Source organism: Eptatretus burgeri, chromosome 6 (genome assembly GCF_056783735.1).
Source record: "Eptatretus burgeri isolate ZD-2024b chromosome 6, Ebu_testis_v1, whole genome shotgun sequence".
In the NCBI taxonomy this organism is placed as follows: Eukaryota; Metazoa; Chordata; class Myxini; order Myxiniformes; family Myxinidae; genus Eptatretus; species Eptatretus burgeri.
Genome location: NC_140966.1, coordinates 19,362,341 through 19,390,225, shown reverse-complemented (window position 1 = coordinate 19,390,225; position 27,885 = coordinate 19,362,341). Strand labels below are relative to the sequence as shown.

General features: G+C 40.3%; 1 long non-coding RNA gene across 1 annotated transcript in view; it reads left to right on the top strand.

Moving 5' to 3' along the window:
* Positions 1 to 5,681: 5,681 nt before the first annotated feature.
* The window catches only part of LOC147024371 (uncharacterized), a 27,821-nt gene continuing 5,617 nt past the window's right edge, over positions 5,682 to 27,885 (top strand). The window contains exons 1-2 of the long non-coding RNA XR_015058820.1: positions 5,682 to 5,986; positions 7,257 to 7,325. This is a non-coding gene — a long non-coding RNA (uncharacterized LOC147024371). The remainder of the gene's footprint in view (positions 5,987 to 7,256; positions 7,326 to 27,885) is intronic.

The following is a 27,885-nucleotide window of genomic DNA, read 5'->3' as shown; positions in this document are numbered from 1 at the left end:
CAACTGTCTTGAAAACCTGGAGGAAAGAATGAGATTGAAGAGAATGTGGAAGTTGGTTCCACAGGCTGGAAAAAAGTGGAATAAATAAGTGGAGGTGAGTAGTGATTCTGGGTTTTGTGAGTGTCACGAGAAGGTGGCTGCTGGTGGACTGCATGCGTCCTGGAGAAAACTGGAGGGGGATAAAGCATGAAGAGGGCAGAGGGTACAAGACCAGAATTGAGGTGGAAGAAGACGGATAGACCACCGACATATCTGCGATGGCAAAGTTATCGGCCCATGGACTCATATTTATCATGGGAGATTCCAATGATCTTGAAGGCCTTGGTTTCTCTGGCATCAAGCTGAGCAAGGTGTGAGGCAGGGGTGCCAACCCGGAGGGGAGAGTAGTATTCCATCGAGCTGCAGGTGAAGGTCTTGTCGGTGAGTAATAATTAATCAAGTGTGCAAAGGTAGGACTTTGAATGATGGAAGATACCCAGTCAGCAGCTGGCTTTGAAGACCAACTTTGAAATATGGTTCATACAAAAAAAGATCATGGCTGAGAGTGAGACCCAGGAGTTTGAGTGACTGAACTTCACTCAGCAACAAAAATTCTTTGTTATCCTTTTCCAACACGTATCACTTTCCTGATGCCTTTTTGACTAAGTCATCACCTGGCATCATCTGCACCTGAGGTTTTACATCATACAATCTTACCCTAATCTGCTCTATTGTTTATAATCACTGCCCCCTCAGCACACGTATTACATTCCACTTACCTCTGACATATCTAATAGAAGGGTAAATCTAACCTATTCAAACACACAGTCCATACTATTACCACATTGTAACAATGGAACTCACTCTCACCCATTCTCCATAACAATGTTTTAGCATTTGTAAATTAATATACAAATTATCATGAACATCTACAAATTCTTAGATACAAAATATCACAAAATTATATGACCAAAAATATCAAAGTTCACACAGGAATAAATTTCAGTTTATTTTAAGTTTAGGATAATCCTTTTCCCTCATTGTTTTCATGGTATCCATTAAGGCCCAGTCACACCTTGACGTTTTAGCCAGCGATGGCAACGTATTAAAATGTATGTAAAACGTTGGCTTACGTTGAACTTTTGATGTTTTTTTTTAAGATTCGGACGTATTCATAACGAGTTGGTCATATGCATAACATATTAGTAATGGACACAGAACGTTTCGTTGTGTTATAGATAACTTATACCAACGAATGCTGACCTGTTGTCGGCCTACACAACCGATGCCCAACGATAGTCTAACTTAGGCATAGCGCGTTGCACGCATCGCCGACGATGTCGTGACGTAGCCTATTAAAAGGCTGACGCACAACGATTCGAATCATAACTGCCGTAGAAATGGAAATGACAACATCGCGGTCACACCTTGGCGATCTTGCCAGCGTATGCCGACCTAAGAAAAATGTGTTTAAAACGTTGGGGCACGTCAAATACGGTATGAGTAAGTTTGGTATACGTGAGTAGAACGCTAAATACGCTATCATACATCGTAGTAAGTAGAGTACGTCAAGAAATTTTAAACATGTTCAAAATTTTACGACGTACTCGGCGTATGACACACGTTCCGCATGCGATGGGGATAAGTTTTACACACGATATGTGGATGCTTACACACGTCCACAAACGCTACTTATAAGCTACTCATAAGTCGAAACACATTGCGGTAATGTCTTTTTTACGCGAAACTTATTTCTAACTTATGTTTGACGTGCTTTGAACCAATTCTTTACGTAGTCCCAACACACATCGACGTATGTAGACGCATTCCAATGACGTCTTCCGGTCGACAAAAAAAAAAAAAATGAATGTGTTTCTAGCTTACAACTGCCATATAAAGATGTGTTCCCAGCAGTTTTGGGAATTGGTATATAAAAATGCTGCTCATAAAAGGGGAACCCAACAGTGTTTTCGAGTTCCTTTTTGAGTCGATGTCCATGTCAGCAGTAACAGTATCGGTATCAGTATCAGTATCAGTATTAGTATTAGTATTAGTATTAGTATTAGTATTAGTATTAGTATTAGTATTCATAGTAGTTTGTTCATGTTGGCAGTAGTAGGTGAGTGTGAGGGGGAGGGTGTGGGTTATGATGGATCGTCCTTGCGTCCGCGTGTCCACGGGTAGGTTCATAAGCTGCCACTCAACGATTTAAATGGCTGCATCTCCACGATTGAAAGTAGACGCTTGCGCTCAACAATTGGATTTTTTTTACACTCAACGACTTTTAAACGGTACCACTCATCTATTTTCATTGTTTGCAATGAACGATTTAAATTGCTGTCACTCGCCTTTGTTTTTTGATGCTGGGGTTTGGAAATTTGAAGCGTTTCTTCTGAACGTGCTAAAACGCTCAAACTCGACTATTTTAAATAGACGCTGCCGATGGACAATTGGAATCATAGCCAAGCTAGACATCGAAGTGTGAACATCCTCGTCATGCCGAAGAAAAGTTTGAAGAATGCTGCAAATAAGTGTCCTGGCCGTGGCCGTGGACGCTGACGCAAGGACGATCCATTATACCGACTCTTTCAGCCTATGAGTAACTTAAAAGTAACGTCTGTCTATGTGTGGCAACGATCACGTAACGTGCCAACAACACGTTAATCATAGGTTAGAAATAAGTTTCGGGTACGCTAAACATTACCTCGGCGTGTCTCAACTTATGATTAACTTACAAGTAGCATGTGTTGACGTCTGTCAACGATCGCAGACCGTGCATACAACTTGTGGCCAGCGTAGCGGAACGTGTGAGTCATACGCCGGCATACGTCGTGAAATTTCAAGCATGAAAAAATTTGAGGACAACCGAAAAGTACAACGTTTAAAGCCAATGTACAACGACGTATGGCAGTGTTTTTCAGCGTGCTCTCAATGTTATCAAAACTTACCCATAACGTATTCAACGTGTGCCAGCATTTTAGAAAAAAAATTCAAAAATCGGCATACGTTGGCTAAAACGTCAAGGTGTGACCGGGCCTTTAGTTAACACACAGTAGTAATGCATGGTGCATGGTGCATGGTGCATGCTGCATGGCCTGGTGTTGGCTTAGTGGTTATGGTGGTAGCTTGGGATCCTCGGGGTCCTGAGTTTGAGCCCTGCTGTCCACTGAATTAACATCAGGGGGGTTGACTCAGCCTGTCATCCTTCTGAGGTCAGCAAAATGTGCACCAGTATATTGGTAATTATCCCTGTGTGTCAACGGCGACTAAAGGGTTGTTGTCAGGAAGGGCATCTGGCCATATAAACATTGCCACAAGAAAAGGGTACCATGATTGGAGCCCACAAGAAGCTGACCCCTGCTCAGGGAAAAGGGCTTTAAAATGGTATGATGAGTAATGCATGGTGCAGCCAAATCTCACTTGCATTTTATTAGCCCCTTTTGGACTTCGTACAAAAACGGGGGCTTATGGATTTGGTATTGATTTTCGTATCTGTGCGTGAATGCGTCCGCAACCATATATTGGACATGCATGGACCGATTTTATTTGTACTTAGCACAAAGATAAGAAAACACATGATGCTCTGCATGAGCGCATTGTTTTGTTTTGCGATGCGATCAAAGATGGTTGACTGGCAGCCATTTTAGCTGTAAAAAATACCCGATGTCGAACACATCCTCAACCATTTCTCGGACATGCTTATACCAATGTTGTTAAAGCTTGGCACACAGATAACGAATGATGGCTCACATATGAAGGTCATTTCCTTTTCGATATCAGATCCAAGATGGCCGACTGGTGGCCATTTTGTTATTTAAATGTGTTCCCAACCATTTCTCAGACATACAATGCTCGATTTTATTCAAACTTGGCACAAGCACAGTATATAATGACATACACGTGTAACTCACTTTATTTTGCAATCTGATCAAAGATGTCCTTCGGTAGACTGGTGGCCATTTTCGTTGTAAAAAATGCAATTCGGTATCGAACACATCTTCAACCATTTCTCACAGTTGCATTGACTGATCTTGTTCAAACTTGGCAAAGAGATCGGGAATGATGGCTTTCATGTGCATCGCATTTTTTTTCGAGATGAGATCCAAGATGGCCGACTGGCAGTCATTTTAATAGCAAACAACCCGATGTTTAACACGTCCTCGACCATTTCTCGGACATACATTTACCAATGTTATGCAAACTTAGTACACAGATAAGAAATGATGGCTTACATAAGCATGTCCTTTATTTTCCAGATCAGATCCAAGATGGCTGACTGGTGGCTATTTGTTACTTAAATGTGTCCCGAAACTTTTCTCAAACATGCGTGGTTAAATTTTGTTCAATCTTGGCACAAACACAGTACATGATGGCATATAAGTACACCTTACTTTGTTTTGCGATCTGATCAAAGATGGCCGACTGGTAGACTGACAGCCATGTTAGTTATACATAAATATTGGCGAGCCCTTTAACCCTGTACAGCAAAACTACTAAAACAACACGGGTTCTGACATTTTATGGTGTGGAAGAAAACTCATTCACAGGTTCTTTCAACAATATTATTTAACAGAGTTGAATCATTTCAAACATATGTGTGGAGGGAGGCACCCCAACTTATGGTGGAATCCTCTCTAACAAAATGCTCAACAAACGTCCCTTTTTATACACTTAAGCAAATAATGGTGCAATGAGATGATTTGAGCAAAACAAGATAAGAACTACTTGTGGAGGCATGAAATCATCAAAATTCAAAAGTGCAAACATCTTTCTCAAAGTGCGATACACAGTTAAGCTGTTTGTGTGGCCACCTCATGGTGCATGGTGCATGATGCATGGCCTGGTGTTGGGGTACTGAGTTTGTTGGGGAACTTTTATTGGAGCTAAAATAGATAAGTTTTAAATAATAAAGTAAATCAGAATATAAAAGCTATTTCATCATGTGGCTAAATAGTTCTAGCCAATTCGATTAATCATTGTCAATTTTATAGAACGCAAAGAAAATGAATATTCTCAGCAGGATCCCCTCAATTATACCATATTCATGGGTTTAATCAATATTGCGATATGGGTAGAATGTCTTCATTTTATCAGACTGGCAACAACTTAAAATGTTTCAGCAGAGAGGTGCAAAATGCTTTAAGAGTACAGAAAAGGTTGTGAATAATTTCCCCTACATGTTCTAACATTCCAACCAACTACTTCAATAAGCCATACACTTATACAGGTTTAAGTTCAAATTAAAACAGAGTGCAAAACATTATAGATGTTAAATAATTGCTGTTTGAATTTACAAAGCTCTGCACTCTGTTGTGAAAGGGAAGTTTTATGGCATAGTATCACAAACAAGATGAGGAGATATCATCTTATCTTGCAAGCCCTGCATTTTGCAAGTACAGCTGCGTTTGTAGGAAACCCAGGCTTCACAGATTGTATGAAATGACAAAGCACACAAAACCAAACAATATAATTACTCCCGAACAAGTCATTGTTAAAATCAGATATGTACAGTATGTTTTTATACAGCGCAAAATGTGATATCGGATGAGCATGTATATTTTCAATGAAATTCTTTCAATTGCAACATGTTAAACAGGCTTAGTCAATTTAATTAATATACTGCATTGGGATGTATTTATTTAAACTGCTGACAATCTCAAATGCTTTTACCGAAAGGTACAGGCAAAATGTTTTTCAATTAAAAAAAAAAACACTTCCACAATATCTATTTTACGTTATGACATTGCCATGTGAGAACGACTTTTTTTTGAACATGGTCTAATGTTCATGGAGGCGCGACAAAACAAATTTAATGGACATATGCAGTCAGGTGCATGGGACAACACGAGATATGACTTGAGACTAACACAGCTGCTGATGTCGGTGGAAGTGACGTACAGTAACTTCCCAGGAGCAGTCTGGGTACCAGTGATGCCATCTTTATGACGCTGTATTTTGCTTCACAGTCAGTTGGGGCAATTCAGAAGTTAATATATTCTTCCCCAAGGTATGCCAAACCATGGGATTTATCCATGCTTTATCCTCTAAATGCTGAGTGTCAAGCAAGGAAGCAATATGTATAGCATTTTCGATATTTTTTGTGTGACTTGGCCAGGCTCAGAATTGAATTACCAACCTTCCATGCTCAGAGATGATGCTTCAAGCATTATGCCACCGAATTTGGATCATACTATACAGTACTATCACAAAGTGTAATCACTTTGGCATATCCCCAAAATTGTTGTTCACGTTGAATGGTTGTCTGCTAGTGAAGAGAGGTTCGGCTTTGAAAAATAGTTGGTACGTTCTTAAAATGTCCTGAAAAAGCAGGTGCTTACCAGTTTGAAGGTCTGTAAAAGACAGGAACTGAAAAGCTTTCACTTAGACTGTGGGCGCTTCTTTTTACATTGACCATTGATCACACAATGCCTTGTGCTCACCAGCAAGTTAAAAATGAGTTAAGATCTGGACTCATTTGAGTTAGAACAAAACTCCATGTTTCCCATTAGCAGAAGTCCAAGCCAAGATGATCCAGCAGGCTTCGAGAGATTTTTTTTTTCTTTGGAAATAAGCTAGTGTGCAATTCTGTTGAGTCAAGATGCAACAAATATGGCCTGATTTAACTCTGATGTGGATAAGACATTCATGTTCTCAAGTAACTAAGAAATCAGATCAAACCATTGCATTTCATTTCTGAATCTGCAATAAAATTTGTCAGAAAGATTTCTTCCACATTAAACAATCGTGTTGTCCTGAGAATGTCAAGGATGCGAGAATGTTATACGGTAAATGGGATTTGCAAGAGTTTAGGAAAAGTACATTCCCACTTTAACAACTTTACCAGGCAAACTATAAACTATGAAATGCTATTGATTTGTCCTGGGCATGCTGATTCGCACCCAACAAGAACATGTGAGAAGAGTGACTGACATTCAAGCTTTCGATATCCTGAAACCTTGAGGAACAATTGAAGATGCACAGAGATTTATTTGCATAATCCTTGCTTGTATCATTTGCGGCTGTGCTGTGTAGTATGCTCCTACTGTCATCAATCATGAATCATTCAAAGTATCATTGCAGTTGTTGTTTTAGTATGCGTTGGCATGAAGAATGAGATTATTAGACCTGAGTAAACCGATCAATTAAGAGAATGAGTTGTGGATAAGTTACAGGCGTGAAAGGTCAAGTCACATCACATATTAGGTGATGAACTTTGTGAAATTTTCATAATCATTCTGTCAAATATTCTCACTTTGATTTTTTTCTTTATGTTTCAGATTATCAACTGAATAAACATGGACGAGGATAATGGATCTTCGAGGGTTGACCAATGAGAGGAGCATACTGTATGTGTTATCAAGTTGATTTAGAAACATCACAACGTGTGTGAAATGTGTTGTGATATTTTGGGGTTAAATAAGTTTTTTTCCACCCCATGAACTCCAACAAACCCAACCCTCTTACTGACAGGTTTCTCGGTCTCTCTCTCTCTCTCTCTCTCTCTCTCTCTCTCTCAGTCTCTCTCTCTCTCTCTCTCTCTCTCTCTCTCTCTCTCTCTCTCTCTCTCTCTCTCTCTCTCTCTCTCTCTCTCTCTCTCTCTCTCTCTCTCTCTCTCTCTCCCTCTCTCTCTCATTTGTTGTTGTATCCAACTTTGACCTCATTGCCCAAATGTTAGTGTGTTGCCGTTTTACCCTTTGTTACCCCAATCGCTCTTCCATGAGCTTCGATTTTGTCAATAAAATAAAAGTATTCCCCAAGTTGTTGCTTGAATATGCAGGCCTTCACTTGACCTTGGCCTAAATGAGTGCTGTTGGGTTAAAATTCCCACTCACTTAAAGCACCATTACAATTATTTGCACATTCCCTTATCAAAGTTGATTGTAGCAAAATAAAAAATAAGGGTGTTGTTGGGGGTGGGGAGGGGAGGTGGGTGGTGAATGGGATGGGAGTGAGTTGAAGTGTCAGTCTTTCACCAATTGTTTGAAATTTAAAAAGAATCCAAAATCCCCTTTTTCTTTTTGGATACCTTGGCGAGGCTCGTGTGAGAGCAAACACACAACACACATCAAGGGGGGTATGAGACAAGAGAGGCGGGAGTGGGAAAGACAAAACAGTGGGGAACAGCGACATTAGGAGATCTATGGAAGGGAGAGGGAAGGGGCGGGAAACACGGGGTATACAAGATGGACATTACAGGGACTTTCAGGAAGGAAAGCAGGGAATTTGAAGGAGGTGAGTTTGGGGTGGATTAACGGGGAGAGAAAAGATCGAGAATTTGGATGGGGGACGATAAGAGGTGGTGGTGAACAGCCGTTTTGAAGGTCTGGAGGGAAGATCGGGATTGAACAGAGAGAGGGAGTTTATTCCAGAGGCAGGAAAAAACGAGGAATGAAAGAGTGAAGGTGAGCAGTGATTCATAATTTTGGTAGTTTTACCAGGAGGTTGCTGGCAGACCTTGAGTGCCCTGAGGAAATATGGTGGGGACAAATAGCAGACAGAGCAAGGGGGCGAGACCAGAGAGGAGACAGTGGAAGACAGAAAGACCACCGACATGCCTGCTGTGAGAGAGTGGGAGGCCCAAAGACTCAGCCTCATGGCGGGAGATACTAATGATCCTAAATGCCTTGCTTTCCCCAGCACGAAGCTGAGAAAGGTGAGAGGCAGGATGGCAGATAGTAAGACCCATAAGCTTGAAAGAAAGGACTTCTTCCACAGGATTGTTAAGAAAGTAGATGGGGGGAGGGGGGAGGGGTTCCAAACGGTCCTTTTGGAGAGACATAGTGAGAGTGTGGGATTTGTCAGGATTGAAAGACATGTTCCATGTATTGGACCAATTTGTGATTTTATCCAGATCTGCAGAGAGTGAAGAGGATGCTGCTTGCTGAACTGAGGGATGGCAGATGGTACGGCAGAGGGTGGAGTCATCAGCATAGAGATAAAGAGGATTTTCCAGAGAGTCAGAGAGATCATTGATGAAAACCAGAAAAAGCAAGGGGCCCAGATCACTGCCTTGAGGAACTCCAGCATAGACAGGAAGAGGGGATGAGAGAACCATTTAGGGCTGCACTTTGGCTGTGACAAGAGAGGAAGTGTGTGATCCATGAGTGGAGATTGCCTTAGATACCTTAGGCAGAGAGTTTGGTGAGCAGGGCATCGTGCCAGACCATGTCAAAAGCACGTGATATGTCTCGGGAGATGGCTCTGATTCCATGTTTAGCATTGGGGATCTCCCTCCATTGTTGGGAGAGAAAAAGCAGCATATCCAGGGTAGAGTGACCTGGTATGATCCAAATTAATGATAGGAAATGAAGCCATTGAAGAAGAGAAAGGATTTAATGTCTGAAGCGATGATGGATTCCATAACCTTGTTGATGATTGGGAGAAGGCTGATTGGTCTGTAGTTGAGGGGATCTGTTTTTGCACCTTTTTGAGCAGGGCAGGAATGTTTGCTGATTTCCAAGTAAATGGCAGATGACCTTGAGTAAATGAGAAGGTGAATAGAACAGAGAGAGGGTGAGCAAGAGCAGAGGAGCAGGTTTTTAGGACACTTGGGCTGATGCCATCTGGACCGGTCAGTCACTTTGTCAGAGTGACCGGTCAGTCACTTTGTCAGAGGTCACAAACTCTCCACTTTGTCAGAGGAAAAGGACACAGAGTCAAGGAACAGTTTGGTGAGACTGGATAAGGTGGGTACAGAAAGCAATGGGTTTCGCACACAAGACTTCGATGCAAACACCGGGTTTAGGCATTCAGTCTTTTCCCGTGCGGTATCAGCAGTTAGGCCATTTGAGGTAAGGGAGAGAATGGAGAGGGAACATACACCAGAAACTATTTGATTAGACGCCATCAGGATTTGGCGGAAGGAGAGAGGTTTGAGATTTCAGACTTGAGCTTCGAAAGATGTTGTTTTCTGGCTCTCCTGAGGGTAGATACACACTTGTTCCGAGCTTTATGGAAGGAACTGAGATTACCCTCAGTTGGGTTTGCTTTCCATGAGATAAAGGCAAGTTGTTTCAGGACAACTGCCTCACTACAAGCTTCAGTGAACCATGGGCGGGAGGAAGGGTAGGACAACTGAACACGAGAGGGGATAAATCTCTGCATGAGGGAGAGCAAGTTTCTTTGAAAGAATTCCCAGCATGAGTTGATGTTTGAGAAAGTAGTGATAGGAGACCAGTTGAGAAGTTTGATGGCTGCCTGGAGACCCTGCCAGTCAGTCTGACTTAAATGCAAAACTCTACGGCGCTGAGGTGGTTCTCTGATAACAACCAGAGAGATGTTTCCTTTGACAAGCACGTGGTCAGAAGAACCGTTTGGAGCGGAGGAAGAACAGCAGATATTTTCAGGGAAATTTGTCAAAATCAGATCCAGGAGAGATGGAGTACCATTGGTTGATATCCTGGTTGGGAAATTGACCGATTGAGTCAGTCCTAATGAGTCGCAGAAAGCTTTTTCTGAGGTGCCATGGCAGGTGAGAGAGGTACCCACACCCTGCGAATTGGCATGTTAACAATAGAAGTCAGCACATGTGAGGAAGAGAGAGTTCAGTTGAGAAGATAGAAGTTGGTACATGTTTTTGGGTAGTGAGGTGTTAATGGAGTCATCACTGTTTGGTGGACGGTACAGTACGTATATAAACATGAGGTGGGAGTGGAGGGAAAGCCAGAGCCAGAGGAATTCCTGTTGATGTGGGGGAGTGAGGGCAGAGCATTGGGAGTGAGAAATAGTCTTTGATGAAGAGAGCAACTCCTCCACCAGTCTGAGGCTCAGGTCTGTCATACCAATAACTGAAAAACCTTCAATAACCAAACAACTTAGCTTGAATAACCGTTATTATAATTGTACACACACACACACACACACACACACACACACACACACACACACACACACACACACACATATATATATATATATATATATATATATATATATATATATATATATATATATATATATATATATATATATATATATATATATATATATATATATATATATATATATATATATATATATATCGCATCTGCCTCCAAAAATAGTTTACATATAAAAAAATATTTTTACCACAAACAACTTGCATTCAGTCAATTCATACCTACAGCATGACTACACACTCACTGATCATTGTGGTCTTTCAACACACAGGAGCAAACGTCTTGATTTGGTTATTAAACAACAGTCATGGCAGATTGAATGGTGGCTCAAGAGAGCAACAGGTGATCACTGATAGTCAAAGGCTAAAGTAAAGAAAGCACGGTGTGTGGAATTCCGAAATGACACAGTAAAGATAAGTTGTGTGGGTAATAGTATTAGGAAAGAAAAGAGGTCGTGGAAGTGGGATAATGGAGGAAATCATAGAGATGATTAACCTGTCTGAAATTAGATTCTTCATTCAAAAAATGTTTAACATGGCTTTTCAACTTCCCAACACAAAATCGCTCACGACCCTTTGGATACGCTGCGGCACTAGGATGGGATAGAAGAGAAAGGGTTGGGAGAACAGGGGAATGAAGTGTGCCTGCACCCTCAGGCCTGCCGTTGCTTAGTAGCATAAAGAAAAAAAAATCCACTCTTCCATGACATCAGTGTTTCCATGACAACGAAATGTTGGCCCAGACAGTGGCTGGATGATACAATCCACTGAATTTTTCCTGGACAACGAAACAAGAATAAAGCAATTTGATTCCATATTCAAATTGCTCCATTCTAATTAAATATCTGATTTGGGCAAGCATCGTCCTTCTCTCTCTCGGGGGCTTTCTGGGATCACCGTGGGTCCTGATCACTCTGGGACAATTTATTTATGAACGTCACCAACAGAGCCTGGGTAATATCACCACAAGATGCTTCCACAAAATTTCACACCTTTTAGCATTTTCTCTTCTAATTATGTATTTGTGCATAGTAATTATGCCTCGTTATCATTTTGCTTAAAGGTAGCAATTATAGAGATAGACAAGAACAAAACTCAGGTTCAAGTGATGGAAAACGAGGTTTTACATACTTGTCCAAACAATATTTAATATTTTCCCAAAGTTTTGCACTCAAATGTTAGAGCAAATACTGGAGAAAATTAAAACAATATTTATTCAATCATTGAAAATTTTGCATGCCTTCTGGTTATGAATAACACCAGGAACTGGACAATGCTTATTTCCCGGAACCCCCGTCTGCTCGTGAATTTGCGAAAACTGAAAGGAGCCAACTTTGGTTGCAACATACCATGCCAAACGAAGATTACAGAAAATATTTTAAGACATGGATGAAGATGGCCATACTATTGATGACCGAATTATTGATTGCTGAATTATTGATGGCCGAATTATGGATGGCTGAATTATTGATTGCCGAATTTTTGATGGATGAATTATTGATGGCTGAATTATTGATGGCTGAATTATTGATGGCGGGATTATTGATGGCGGAATTATTGATGGCGGAATTATTGATGGCCAAATTATTGATGGCCGAATTATTGATGGCTGAATTATTGATGGCCGAATTATTGATGTCTGAATTATTGATGGCCGAAATATTGATGGCCGAATTATTGATGGCTGAATTATTGATGGCTGAATTATTGATGGCCGAATTATTTGATGGCCGAATTATTGATGGCCGACTTATTGATGGCTGAATTATTGATGGCCGAATTATTGATGGCCGAATTATTGATGGCCGAATTATTGATGGCCAAATTATTGATGGCTGAATTATTGATGGCCGAATTATTGATGGCCGAATTATTGATGGCGGAATTATTGATGGCGGAATTATTGATGGCCGAATTATTGATGGCGGAATTATTGATGGCGGAATTATTGATGGCGGAATTATTGATGGCCGAATTATTGATGGCTGAATTATTGATGGCTGGCTTATTGATGGCCGAATTTTTGATGGCTGAATTATTGATGGCCGAATTATTGATGGCTGACTTATTGATGGCCGAATTATTGATGGCCGAATTATTGATGGCTGAAATATTGATGGCTGAATTATTGATGGCCGAATTATTGATGGCCGAATTATTGATGGCTGAATTATTGATGGCGGAATTATTGATGGCTGAATTATTGATGGCCGAGTTATTGATGGCCGAATTATTGATGGCCGACTTATTGATGGCTGAATTATTGATGGCCGAATTATTGATGGCCGAATTATTGATGGCTGAATTATTGATGGCCGAATTATTGATGGCCGAATTATTGATGGCCGAATTATTGCTGGCTGAATTATTGATTGCCGAATTATTGATGGCGGAATTATTGATGGCGGAATTATTGATGGCAGAATTACTGTTGGCCGAATTATTGATGGCCGAATTATTGATGGCCGAATTATTGATGGCTGGGTTATTGATGGCCGAATTATTGATGGCTGAATTATTGATGGCTGAATTATTGATGGCCAAATTATTGATGGCCGAATTATTGATGGCCGAATTATTGATGGCTGAATTATTGATGGCCGAATTATTGATGGCCGAATTTTTGATGGCTGAATTATTGATGGCCGAATTATTGATGGCCGAATTATTGATGGCTGAATTATTGATGGCCGAATTATTGATGGCCGAATTTTTGATGGCTGAATTATTGATGGCTGAATTATTGCTGGCCGAATTATTTATTGCCAAATTATTGATGACCGAATTATTGATGGCGGAATTATTGATGGCGGAATTATTGATGGCCGAATTATTGATGGCCGAATTATTGATGGCTGAATTATTGATGGCCGAATTATTGATGTCTGAATTATTGATGGCTGAATTATTGATGGCCGAATTATTGATGGCTGAATTATTGATGGCTGAATTATTGATAGCCGAATTATTGATGGCTGACTTATTATCCCACGCTCGAGAAGCGAAAACCGGGGTTAAGCAATTGGTCCGTACGTGTGTATCTGTACTTTGTTGTTCCCTTTTCCCTGGAACTGCTTGTCAGATTGACACGAAATTTTCAGCACAGGTGCGACTACTCATGTATCATATTTTAATGATAATTATGATGTCATAGGTCACGTGGTGTGGCAGCGATGTTGGAAAAAAAATGAGAGAACGTTGGACCACTGTATCTCCGGAAATGCTCCATGGGAAAAAATGAAACTTGACACCTGTTAATCAATACTCCCCATCAGCAATAAATGAGATTTTTATTTAATGATGTTATAGCTGCCTTCGTCTTGACGTCATAATTGCATACGTAAAATGCTACACTGAACAGTGTGAAAAATTTTGAGGGTCATCTCTAGACAAATTGGTTGACAGAAAAAATAATTATGACGTCATCGGTCACATGGTTCAACAATATTTCTTTTTTTTCTTTTTTTAACATAAAAGCCTTTAAATCTTCTTCTCCGAAACGGCTGAACATATCGAGGACAAACTTTACAGGTATGGCCACCTATCCATGAGGAACAAAAAGTTCCCCACCTATAATGTCCAGTCACATGGTTTGGCAGCCATCTTGGATTTACCCCAACACCTTTAAAAAAAATCCTCTCCAGAATAGCTGGACAGATTGAGGGAAAACTTCACACACATGTTCTACAAAAGGGATACCAGGGTGTTCATGAATAATTGACAGGTCACATAGTTTGGCAGCCATATTGGACTGAAGGAAAATATTTTTTTTAATTCCCTCTCTTTGAACCACTGCATAAATTGATGTGAAACTTCAAAATTATTCTCTGGCAGTGATGGGGATATTTATCTTTTAAATTTCAACCTGATTGGACCCATTGTCTGGCAGCCAGAATTATTGAACTTTTTGAATGCTGGAAAATACTTCTTTTTTCTTCTTCTTTTGAATAAGGCTCACTTGGCTGTGCCTGGATGGATTTGAGGGTAGAGGAGTAGCAGCTGAAACTCGAGTCCTATTCAGGTTCCTCCTGATGCCCTCATCTTTGCTTTTTGCTTGTTCGGGTTCCTTCTGATTACTTTAATGCAGTACCTATTTTATTTGGTCTTCCATTTGATTTGAGTTTAATTTTTTTATTACAAATTTGCCGCCAGAATTGTTGGCTTTCACCAAGTCCTTCTCAGGACTGCACGGGGTAATTATTATATGAATACCATCTCGTTGAATTAATGATGTTTCCGATGATGGCTGAATTATTGACCCTCCTCACCCGATGTTCTCCATACATGCTTTCCCTTACTTACATTTACTTCAAATTTCTCTAAAGCCCCTTCCTCTTCTCTCCAAACTCCTCCAGCACTCTTCCACTCTCCATAATTTTATATTTTCTGCCACCTTATTTTATTTTTCTCAATTTTAGTTTTCTTAATTTATCTCCACCAGTTCCCCACTTATGTGTACGTGATAAATAGATGGTCATTCGTGTGATCTGGATGTACTTGTAGCATTTCCTCATTTTTCTCCAACAGGAATTTTCATCCCCAATCCCATAAATATTTAAAAATTCACAGATTATTTAAATGTTCTTATGGAAGGAAATATTGCAAAACATCGTCTCTCCACTCAGCGTCAAGTACTTTAGTCAGTCTACAAGAATGATGTGGAGGTCACGTTGTTGTTCCTGATATTTTTTCAGGAGCTGGCAAATGGTGAAAATCATATCATCTGTTCCTCAATCAGCTTAAAAGCCACATAGGCTTTCTGACCGAATGAATTCCACGACATTGGTGGTGAAACTGTTAATCAGTGAACGGGCTTGGATCTTTCCTGCTATACATATGAGGAAGATACCACGATCATTGTCAGACCAGGCACAGTCACCCTTTTGTTTGCAAAAGTGGATACGGAAGCATTTGTAAGGTCTTGAGAGACAAAGTCTTGCTTTCACGTTGTGTTGTATAATTGGACATGCTTTCTAAGTTATAAGCATAATACACCATTTGTGTAATCTCAGCATATACAGTCTTCTTCAGGAGTCTTCTCAGTTAATATGCTGTTACGATCGCACAGTCTTTGAAAATTGTTGCACCCCTGCAGGTATGGGTAAAAAAGGTCCCCACGACCACTAATAAATTTGAGAACAAATCCGCATCTCAGACACACGACCGTGGCGAATCTGCAAAGCGAGATTGGTCGAGTGAGCCCGTCAGTGATCCTCTCATAGTCTAATGGAACTACTGAGTGAGAGAACACCAGTGTAATGGATTAACTTTCCAATTCACTACAAACAATGGAACATGCTTATGATGAACATGCATTTGTTCACTTATGGGTAATTGTCACAACAAAATGGCGAGGGAAGAAGAGCATGGCCACCCTGTGGCGACGATAGACCAACAAATTAATAAATAATTAATAAATACAACATGCCCTCGGGATCTCCATGGCTTAAACAATTATTGCCTTCCCCACTGACTCGAGGCACGCAGGACAGAGAGGGAAAGGGAAATCTGCTCCATGCACGATACTCATTCATGCAGTGTGGACCTTTTCTCCAGAGGTGCAGCGGATCATTGTGCGGCTGTCCAGCTGAATTCAAGTTGCTAGTGCACCATGAACCTTGAAGCACAGGAACAGCAGGCTAGAGAAGCACCTCAAAGTGGGTAGATACAGAGCAGCAGCAGAGACAGCAACCAACCACAAGCAGCAGGGATCAAGAAGCAAGAGAGAGAGAGAGAGAGAGAGAGAGAGAGAGAGAGAGAGAGAGAGAGAGAGAGAGAGAGAGAGAGAGAGAGAGAGAGAGAGAGAGAGAGAGAGAGAGAGAGAGACATGCACAGTTTTTGTGTTTATATAGCATCCCGCAGAGTGCTTCAAGCCTCAATGGTGCACAACCATTGGCCGACCCAGCCTGTAAAATACCACCGCACAGACCACTGGATGGCTTTGAGCCTGATGTTGTCCATACATGGGCATGTCCTCAGCGCGTCACGTCCTTTGGTCCAGTTATGCCACGTTGTCGGCCACTAATTGCTAAAAGCTGCTCAGAATGGAAAAAGTACATGGAAACAGATGTACATTGGGGAAAGTTCAATAATGTAGACAGAAGGGAAAGGAGGTGCTTCGACACAAACACTGGGGCAGAGGAGGGGAGGGCTCTCTAAATACGTGTTCAACACTATCTCTCATGGGAATTACATTACACTTATTCTAACATGCACAATGAAATAACTATTCTCATTTATGCCCCATTCTACTCCCTAAACTAGATCCTTAACAATACGTTTAATGGCTTTCTGTGTTGTGCAATATTTCGTGCTTTAGTGAGATGTTATTGAATGGCCCATAATGGTACTTCCACAATAATACTTCTTCAATGGCAGATGGAGGATTTAGCATGATGGCAAAGTGTTTTCCCATTGTCACTGTTGTCCCATCCTCGTCGTGAGTGGTGTTATTATTCCACCGGTTTCGCATCCATAAACGGTTTTAAGGCCATTAAAGAATCGCTTCATTGGTCCAATGTATTTTGAAACTCTTGGAGCCCTTTTCTTCCCACAATGTCTCTTTCATCGATCTCTTTTAAGACTTCTTGTCTGCAATGGTACTATCTGTCTTTCTATCCAAATGAGATCTTGCATCAATAAAAATAAGCTGCATTCATACTGTCAAATAAGATTTGAGCAGAGGCATCATTCTTGCAAACCAATCTTGTTGTTTGCGTCGAAAGAGGCCTCCGATTTCTGGTGCACTTTGATCGATTACATCTTTCAAGTGCTTCCACATGGTTCTTCACATCAGAAGCATCTTCTTGATCATAAGTAAGCACTTCTTGTAACTTGCTTTGTCATTGTATTTAGACATTGATGAAGTTCAGTTTTTGAATGTTTAACTTACTAATGGCAGTATGGATGATGATGAACAACCTCGTGCCATACAAACATCAACGGATTTGACACCGCTGTCACAAAAGATGATCACAATCATCAATATATTTTGCTTCAGAATGAAAATCATAACAACAATGCTACACGGCACCTGGGTTCTCATTTAAACCTGATAATATTCTTCGTTATGAGACTGATTTAATCGTTGTGGACTTTGCAAGTTTATTGAAAATGACCAGTTATACTCCAAATGATACATATCATATTCCCGACTATATTTTTGAAATTAACTACATATGCCTATGTTGATAAAATTGAATTCTAAGTGGGACATTGAATTTTGTATGACCTGTTATTGCAGTTAGCATTTCTGTATTCTTAGAATACGTTGCAGTTTTGTTTAAGGTTGTGTATTGCATCAAATCATTTCAAAATCACATCGAAGCTTTGGAGCCTAGGTTTGAATCTCGGCCAACTATAAACTGTCATCCCTGTGCTTCACAGGCAGGTTGATTCATCAATGTGTGCCGTCCCTCGGATGGACGTTAAACTGGTGTCCCATATGCTGGCATTCGTTGGTGGATGTACAAGATCCCATGGTGTCCTTTGCAAAGATTAGGCAATTATCACCAGCACCGAGTCAAATTGTAAATTCCTGTCCTAACCTTAGTCGAGCGTCAGGCCTGGCTTGCCGGATTCTGAACGACTTGGGCCAAGCTTACCCTGGCCAACCCTACTAGAACGTGGAAATAATTATGTCCGTGAAGAAGAAGATCGTATCAAATCATTTAACCTCACTAAGTCATTACCCTCGCTAGAGGAGGGTATTGCATTTGGGTCAGTTTGTCTGTCTGTTTGTTTGTTACTTGCAAAATCGAAGATTTTTCATGGATATTGGTCAGTCCATTTTGTTATTCTGTCTGTTTGTCTTTCTATCGCCTACAGGTCACAATTCTAAACCGATCATCATGAAACTTTACCAAGTCGTAGAGTTGGTCTCAATTGAAAAGTTTATTGATTTTAAGGTCAAAGGTCATCTTGAGATGAAATATCGAAAATCGTCATTTTTCATCTGATTGACTTGAAATTTGAACAGGATTTGCATATTGCATCACTGAATTGGGAAACCAACTATATTTGAGATCAAAAGTTCAAAGGTCAACTCAAGCTCAAACTTCTAAAAATCATCAATTTTCAACGAAAAAAAATATCAATTTACATCAGATTGACCTGAGCTTTGATTAAGGTTGTCAATTTTAATCTTAATGAAATGGACAATTTGCTGTGTCCATGGCAACCTTTGGAGAAGGGGATGGAATTTGCAAGTATCGTGCTCTGCACGACATCTTTTTCTTGTTTGTATGTTTGTCTGTCTGTCAATCGCCCACAGGTCACAATTTCAAACCAATATTCACAAAACCTTATCAAGTCATAGAGGTAGCCTCAAGTGAGAACCCTGTTAATTTTGAGGTGAAAGGTCATCTTGAGGTCAAATTTCCAAAATCATCATTTTTCATCTGATTGACTGGAAATTTGAACAAGATTTGCATATTGTGTCACTGAATTGGGAAACCAAATACTATTGAGGTCAATATGTCAAAGGTCAACTCAAAGTCAAACTTCTAAAATCATCAATTTTTATCTGAAAAATCATCAATTTTCATCCGACTGACTTGGAAATTATACAGTAATTCAAGGGTACATTAGAAAATTGGCAAAGCAACTATTTTTGAGGTCAAAAGGTCAAAGGTCAACTCAAGGTCAAACTTCTAAAATCATCAATTTCAATCTGACAAAACAATCAATTTTCATCCGATTGACCTGAGCTTTGATTACGATTGTCAATTTTAATCTTGACAATATCCAAATGGACAATTTCACATATCCATGGAAACCTTTGGAGAGCGGGGAGGATTTTGCAATAATTGTGCTTTGCCAAACGTTTTTCTTGCTTGCTTGTCAATTACCTACAGGTCACAATTTTAAACCGATCTTCAGGAAACTTTACCACATGTTTGAAAAAGCAAGAGGCCTATTTTTTTTGAGGTCAATAAATCATAAGGTCAACAGAGGCCAAAGGCCAATAAATTTGTCAAATATCTAAAATCCTCAATTTTCATCCGATTGACTAGAAATTTGAAAAGGATTTATATTTCACGTCACTGAATTCAACCAGCCAATTATTTTTGAGGTCAACACAAACCAAAAGGTCAACATCGACCAAAAGGTCAACATAGGCCGAATTTCTAAAATTGTCAATTTTCATCCGATTAACTTGAAATTTGAAGAGGAGTTGCATATTTGGTCATTGAATTCAATCACCAATTATTGTTGAGGTCAAAATTGTTTTATGGATTCTGCAAGTATCGTGCTCTGCACGACGTCTTCCTCTTGTTTGTTTGTTTGTTTGTTTCTTTGGCCGTACAGAACTTTAGTATTTTTCTCTGCAACCACTTGTCGGATTGAGACAAAATTTTTACCATAGGTGCAACTACTCATCTAGAATGCTTTGACGATAATTATGACATCATAGGTCAGGTGGCAGCCATGTTTGAAAAACAGAAAAAAAAAATTGGACCTCCGTAACTCTGCAACTGCAGCATGGGAAAAATTGAAAGTTGGAACACAGCAAGTACTCCTCTTGGGGAATAAGTGTGATTTTATGACGTCATATTGCCTTCATCATGACATCATAGTTGCATATGTATAACACTACATCTGATCAGCATAAATTTTTTTGAGGATCTAGGGATAAAACTGTCCACAGAAGAAAATTTGATGATGTCATCACTCACGTGATTCGACAGCCATATTTTTTTTTAAAAAAATTAAAAAAAAAACCTTCAAAAACCTCTGAAGTGGCTGAACAGATTGAGGTGAAACTTTACACGCATGACTGCCAATCCATGAGGAATAAAATGTTCACACATATGATGTCATAGTTCACATGGTTTGGCAGCCATTGGATTTACCCTAAAACTTATACAAATCATCTTCTCCAGAATGGCTGGACAGATCGAGGGGAAACTTCATAAAAATGTTCCCCAAGCCATGGGTGTCCACCTTTTTCAGGAATAATTGATAGGTCACATGGTTTGGCAGCCATATTGGATTGAAGAAAATATTAAATAATGTTTGCGCTGGTACCGTTTAATCAACCGACATGAAACTTCAAAATGTTGATGTCGTTGTGATGGGGAATACATGCTTTAAATTCCAACATGATCGGACGCATTGCCTGGTAGCCAGAACTATTGAATTTTTTGACCTGGGTTCATTTAATTTTTTTGTTTGAATATGGCTCACTTGTCTGTGCCTGGATGGGTTTGAGGATAGATCAGTCCCAACTGAAATGCAAATCCTATCCAGGTTCCTCCTGATGACTTTGTCTTTGCTATTTGCTTGTTTGGGTTCCTTCTGATGACTCCAATGCAGTACCTATTTTATTTGGTCTTCCATTTGATTTGAATTGAATTTATTGTAATCCCATTCTAAATTCAATTCAATAATCATTTTAAAAAAGTTGTGGGCCAGGGTTTGGTGTCCAATCAAAGTGGGGTGCATCAAAGTGGGATGTCTTGATCATCACTGCATGCATTTATGAAAGTGGCAGTTCTAATTATGTCTCTTATTAATTACATATTGCGACCAGGCGTAGTGGCGTGTGCCTGTAATCTGGCTACTCGGAGGCTTGGGTTGGAGGATCGCTTTAGGACGGGAGCTCTGCGCTGGGCCGCGCTATGAGAGGGTGTAAGGCAGCCCGGAATCATGGCGAACCCCAATCCTTATCCCTGTGTCGTAAGAGGCAACCAGGGTTGCGTCAGGAAGGGCATCCGGCATAAAATCTGTGCCAAATCAGTATGCGGATCATAACGGATGATCTACTGTGGCGACCCCCTAGTGGGAGCAGCTGAAAGAAGAAGAAGATTAATTACATATTGCGCCAGTGCACAAACGCCACAAAACAACACAAACACCACACAGAACAAGTCTTGGCAAGGGTCTGCAATCTCTGATTGCTCTTTTTCTTGTTTACCATATTTCCTGGTGTATAAACTGCAGTTTTTTATTGGCAAAAAAAGGTAAAAGTTGGTGCTGTGGTTAATACACATGTGTAGAAACAGAAAGTCTTAAAAACAATCATTGCTGAATTTCAATTATTTTCCAAATGAGCACTTTTTTTTTAGCAGTCAGAACTGCTGTTAAGCTTAATTCCGCCATTTAAATTTTGAACACCAGTTCAGGTTAAGAGTTTGAACAACGTTTTCTTAACCATGTTTGGAAATTTTAAAAAGCCATCCTCAAAAACTTCTGGAGACACCTGGAGACACCTGGAGTTTAGGTGTGTGGTGTATATACAGCCTTGCTCTGAAAATGCCATAAAACTCAAAAGTAGAAGAACACCTGGTCTCACATCGTATTCACAATAGCTAGAGTCTAATAATGGAGCACCCACCTCAAATAAGTTTGCGCACAATGTGACGATCAAGACTACCGGTCACGAGAAGGAACGATTCACTTTCATGCTTGCCTGCACCGCAGACGGTGGCAAGCTTCCCACATATGTCATGTTGAAGAGAAAGACAATGCCCAAAGAAAATTTTTCAGCTGGCGTCATTGTTTGTGCACATCAGAAGGGGTGGATAGATGAGGGACTATCCAGGACTGGGTGTGTCCGGTCTGGAGTAGTAGGCCAGATGGAGGTCTCTCCCGATGACAGAGCATGCATGCTCGGCCTGGATGCATTCAGTTGTCACAAGACTGACAACACCAAAGTGCTGCTCGGTCAGATGACATCGCAGGATGACATCCCAAGCAGGATGACATTGCTCCTGCAGCCCCTTGATGTGTCCATCAACAAGCCGTTCAAGGACAGGCTACATCGCTGCTAGTCTGACTGGATAATGAGTGGGGAGAAGGCCTACACCAAGAGCGGGAGGATGAGAAAGGTCGACCTTCTGATGATCTGCAGCAAGATCTGTGGTGTTTAGCTTCATTGTACATTATATCCAATACACTGTATCACATGTGCTGCAGAAGACGTCTTGATGTCATCACACGGATGGAGGAGGAGTGGTTTGTGGCTGGAGTGATGTATTAAACGGATCACTATTGATGTTCCTTGGTGTTGTGGCATTTTTCCTGCTTCCATCATATTTCAGATTACAACAGGATCGTCAAGGTGTGGGAGGAGATACCGTCGGACATCATCAAGTGAGAACTTCTGAAATGCTGCATCTCCAACAACATGGACGGCACAGAAGACGACATAATTTGGGAGAAGGAGGCTGCAAATGATGGTAACAGCAACATGGACAGTAATGGGAACTTCCTCTACCCTGATTCGGACAAGCAGTTTCATGCCGTCTGATAAGGATTTCCTCTGGTTGAGCTGAAAAGCATCAACAAACCCAAACGGCCCTTTCAGGGCCACAAATCCAGAAGAAATATGTATGATACCAGTATGAATCCCTTTTCTTCCTTTTTCTTGGAACAAAAAAAATCCTCTTTTAAAATATTTAAAAATAAGAAAGAAAAATAAAAACTTCTTGGTATCCTCTCCTCTCTCTTCAACTTTTTCAGAATGAGAATATGACTGTTAAATGAAATTAAGGGGACACGGGAGTAAGCATGTTGATGCCTCTGTCACTGTTCTGTACAAAGTTAATGTACAAACGTCTTTCGATCTCGATCAGAAAAACAAATGATCAATTAATTAATTTATTTTGAGGGTGACAAACATGGGTGCGGTTAATACACCGGAAAGTACGGTACATTTGTAAGACTTGGATAACTGATTAACTTATAAACATTTTTCATATAAAAGTCTTATGTTATATTATGTTTCTGTTCATTGGTCTGAGCCTTCTAATAATTATAATTTGACAAATCAAAATCAAACTCTTCGGATACAATGAAGGGAGAACCATCTTTTCCAACAGGTCATTTTATATTTGTACAGTACGAGCAGGAGTACCCGGCATTGTCCGCTGCTGTTCTTATCCTGTTGATATTTCGAAGGAATCAAATTGGTGGGTGCCTAAAACATTTCCTTATGGCCACTAAGAATGGGGTCAGTATCATTTAATATTACCTTTGACATAGCGACAAAGGCTTAGACACTACAGAGCAATTAAAAAAAAAATCCAACTTTGTTTTTCAAAATTTTCCAAAACCTGTTTTTTTGCCTAAAACACCCTGGCATTCATTGATGAACTTCTGAAAGTTTGACGAAGATCCGTTTGGCTATTTCTGGGAGAAATGGCGATATTCACACAGACACATAAAGTCAGACACACAAATGGCTCTCTTATAATGTTGTTGTTGTTCGTCTTTCGGCTGCTCCCGTTAGGGGTCGCCACAGCGGATCATCCATTATGATCCGCATCCTGATTTGGCATAGGTTTTATGCCGGATGCCCTTCCTGACGCAACCCTGGTTGCCTCTTACGACACAGGGATAAGGATTGGGTTTCGCAATGATTCCGGGATGCCCTACACCCTCTCATAGTGCGGCCCATCGCAGAGCTCCCATCCTCAAGTGATCCTCCAATCCAAACCTCCGAGTAGTCGAATTACAGACGCACGCCACTAGGCCCGGTAAATGGCTCTCTTATAATATAGGTTAAAAACAATATTACAAAAGCCTCATTATTGTGGAGATGAAATAATACATAAATGCATAATCGACCGCAACATTTGGAAAATATTTATTGTACCTGCAATGTCTGATGAACACTGTGATGAATAATTTTATAACATTGATGGGTGGTAAAAACCATAACTAATAATATTTGTCTTGATTATTGTAAATATTGACGCAATGAGAACCATTCTCATGATTACATCCATCACCGAAGGTTGACGGAGTTTGTGCTTTCACCCCTGTCTGGCTGTTTGTCTCTGAACAGGATATCTCAAAAGTTATGGACGGATTCAGAAGAAATTTGGTGGAGAGGTTCAGTGTGTGACAAGAACAAATTGATTAGATTTTGGTGAAGATCCAGATCTGATAATTTTAAAAGTGATTCTTCATCATTGAGAGATGGAGCCAAAAATGATATACTGTATAACATGGTATTTCAAAAAGTTGTGGACTTATTATGACAAAACTTGGTGGTTGAGTTGGATGAGTGACAAGAACAAGCCAGTTAGATTTTAGTAAAGGTCCAGATCCAGATCCGGCCTGTCAGTGGAATCCAAAATGTAAAGTGTTCAGCCTGGTGGAGGATATGTGCTCTATTTACCATGTGCCCCTTATGATTATTTTCAAAATTAATAATAATGTTAAGGCCTGGCAAGGTGGCTGAGAAGTAGGTCTTATTCTCCTGATTATGGGATCGTCCTGCTTACCGTGTCTCTCAGCTAGTCTTCACTTCAGTCTTTTAAATGCAGTGTCCATCATTACCTAATGTGCTCACCCATGTGCATCCATAGTGATTTTTTTCCACCCATTTTGTTTCTCTCTGGGTCATTGTTACTCGTTTTTGTGTGATTCTTCCTGACCTCCTTGTATATATATGTCCATCCCTCTATACTCTTTCCTTGTCTTGAAACTTTGTTCTTTAGCTCCTCAAAGAGCCTTGTATGGAAATAAATATGATGACAAGAATTATTGCACAGCAAAGTCATGTGCTGAGACAGCATACCTGGCCTCATGTCTATATGCTTCCCTCACTTCAAGGAGTAACAAGTCACTGTCGTACTGTGTGTACATTGATGTTTTCATACATTCAAGAAATCCCATATGCCTCAAAGCGTTAAGTTTCTAAAACACTTGTGCCATAAGCTTTATGCCTGAACCTCAAAATGTTTTGATGATCTTGACAAAGAATGTATGCACTGCACGCTGTCTAACTTTGATTCTTTGGTGAGAAATGATAGACACAGATATCATATCTCACAATCTCCTTCAATAAATCATCTCCCATGCTGAAGCATCCCAGGAGCTCTGATGCAACAGCCACACAGGTTACCCTTTTATCAAATGTAAGGATGTTTGAGACTCACCTTGTACAAAGTGTTTAGAACATCAAATGAGAATGAGTGATTTCAAATTGTAAAAAGAAGATAAATATTGCATAACCTTTTCGTCTTGAACTCATCAGGGCAATCGCAAGAATGTTGGATGTCAAAGTGCAAAGCAATTTATACTAACCAAACATCGTCGCTAATTGCTGATTCTCTTCATTGATTGGTAGAAGTGGCTGATGCTGATTGACCAACAACAGTACTTTGTCATAGCAACAAAACACAGAGGGAAGTGGATAATCAATACTTTCCACAATGCTGCAATTCCATCAGAACAAGCAAAGCATTTGCACAAATTATTTTGGCTTGCAGAGAACCACACTGTGTCTTTTCAACATAGCTTCAAGCATGCGCAATATACATGCCAAACTGCGTGCTTTGGATTAATCTTCATGTATAAACATAAACAAACCAGCACAAATAGTTTTCTACACATTGTGCGTGACCAATTGAAGAGTCACAATGGATGATTGCTTCCACACCTCCAACACCGACACCAAATTATCCTGAAATTGAATGTGTATTTATTTGGCACTTCTCCAAAATTAGATGCTCAACACGTTCAATGATCAATTTTGTGACAGCATTTTTGTTTCATGCGAGATTGTTCTCGCAAATCACAGCCATTATTGTAATCATGGCACCATTCAAACACACAACTATGTGAAAGATTTGCTTCACTAAGTTTTGCAGACAATCTGCTGTAAATTTCATCTGGTCTATGTTCTTTATAATTTGGATACGTCGTCGAAGCTTGTGGAATAGATTGTACTACTATATACATTGAACAGATCAGGATGAAAAGGAATAACCGAGAGAGGGGTGAAACACCAACAGAGCCGAAGGCCAAGATGAAGACATAACACTGGGTGTATAGAGGAATGGGAGGCAGAAATGGATGCATTAGGTGGACAGGATGGATCCAGAAGGAAACTCTCAGGAGGAAAGATGGAAATTTGGAAGGAGGAGGGATGGAAATTGTGTTGGGTGGAGGGGGGGTGGGAGTTAACGAGAGTAGAAAAGATCATGGTTCTGGATTTGGGACGATCTGAAATGATGGTGAACAGCTGTCTCGAAGATCTGGAGGAATGAATGAGATTGAAGAGGATGTGGAAGTTGGTTCCACAGGTGGGATAAAAAGAGGTACAAATGAGTGGTGGCAAGCAGTGATCCTGGATTGAGGTAGTTTCACCAGATGGATTTGGTCAAACTTTTCGTGTCCATGCATGCGTGCGTATCGGACATGTATGGACGGATTTTATTTGTACTTGGCAAGAAGACAACACATGATGGGATACATACGCACATTATTGTATTTTTTTGTTACGAGAAAAAGGAAGAAAAGGGATTCATACTGGTATCATACATATTTCTTCTGGATTTGTGGCGCTGAAAGGGCCGTTTGGGTTTGTTGAAGCTTTTCAGCTCAATCCGAGGAAATCCTCATCAGACGGCATGAAACTGCTTGTCCGAATCAGGGTAGAGGAAGTTCCCATTACTGTCCATGTTGCTGTTACCATCATGCAATCAAAGATGCCTGACAGGCGGCCATTTTAGTTGTAAAAAAACTCAATGTTGAACACGTCCTCAACCATTTCTCGGACACACATTTACTATTATTGTTCAAACTTGGCACACAGATAACAAATGATGGCTTACATATGCACGTCATTTTTTTCGAGATCAGAAACTATTTGGCCGACTGGCAGCCATTTTGTCACCGAAATGTGTCGCCCACCATTTCTCAGACACGCATGGTCCGATTTTGTTCAAACTTGGCACAAGCACAGTACATGATGACGTACACGTGAACCTCACTTTATTTTGTGATCTCATCAAAGATGGCCGACTGGTAAACTGGCGGCCATTATATTTGTAAAAAATACCCCGATGTTGAACACTTCCTCAAACATTTCTTGGACATGCATTTACCGATGTTTCTTAAATTTGGCACACAGATAAGTAATGATGGCTTACATATGCACGTCATTTTTTTCGACATCAGATCTAAGATGGCCGACTGGTAGACTGGGAGCCAGTTTGGTTGTAAATAAATATCGACTAGCCATCCTAGTCCTTTAACTCCATTACGAAAACAGCAAAATTACTAAAACAACG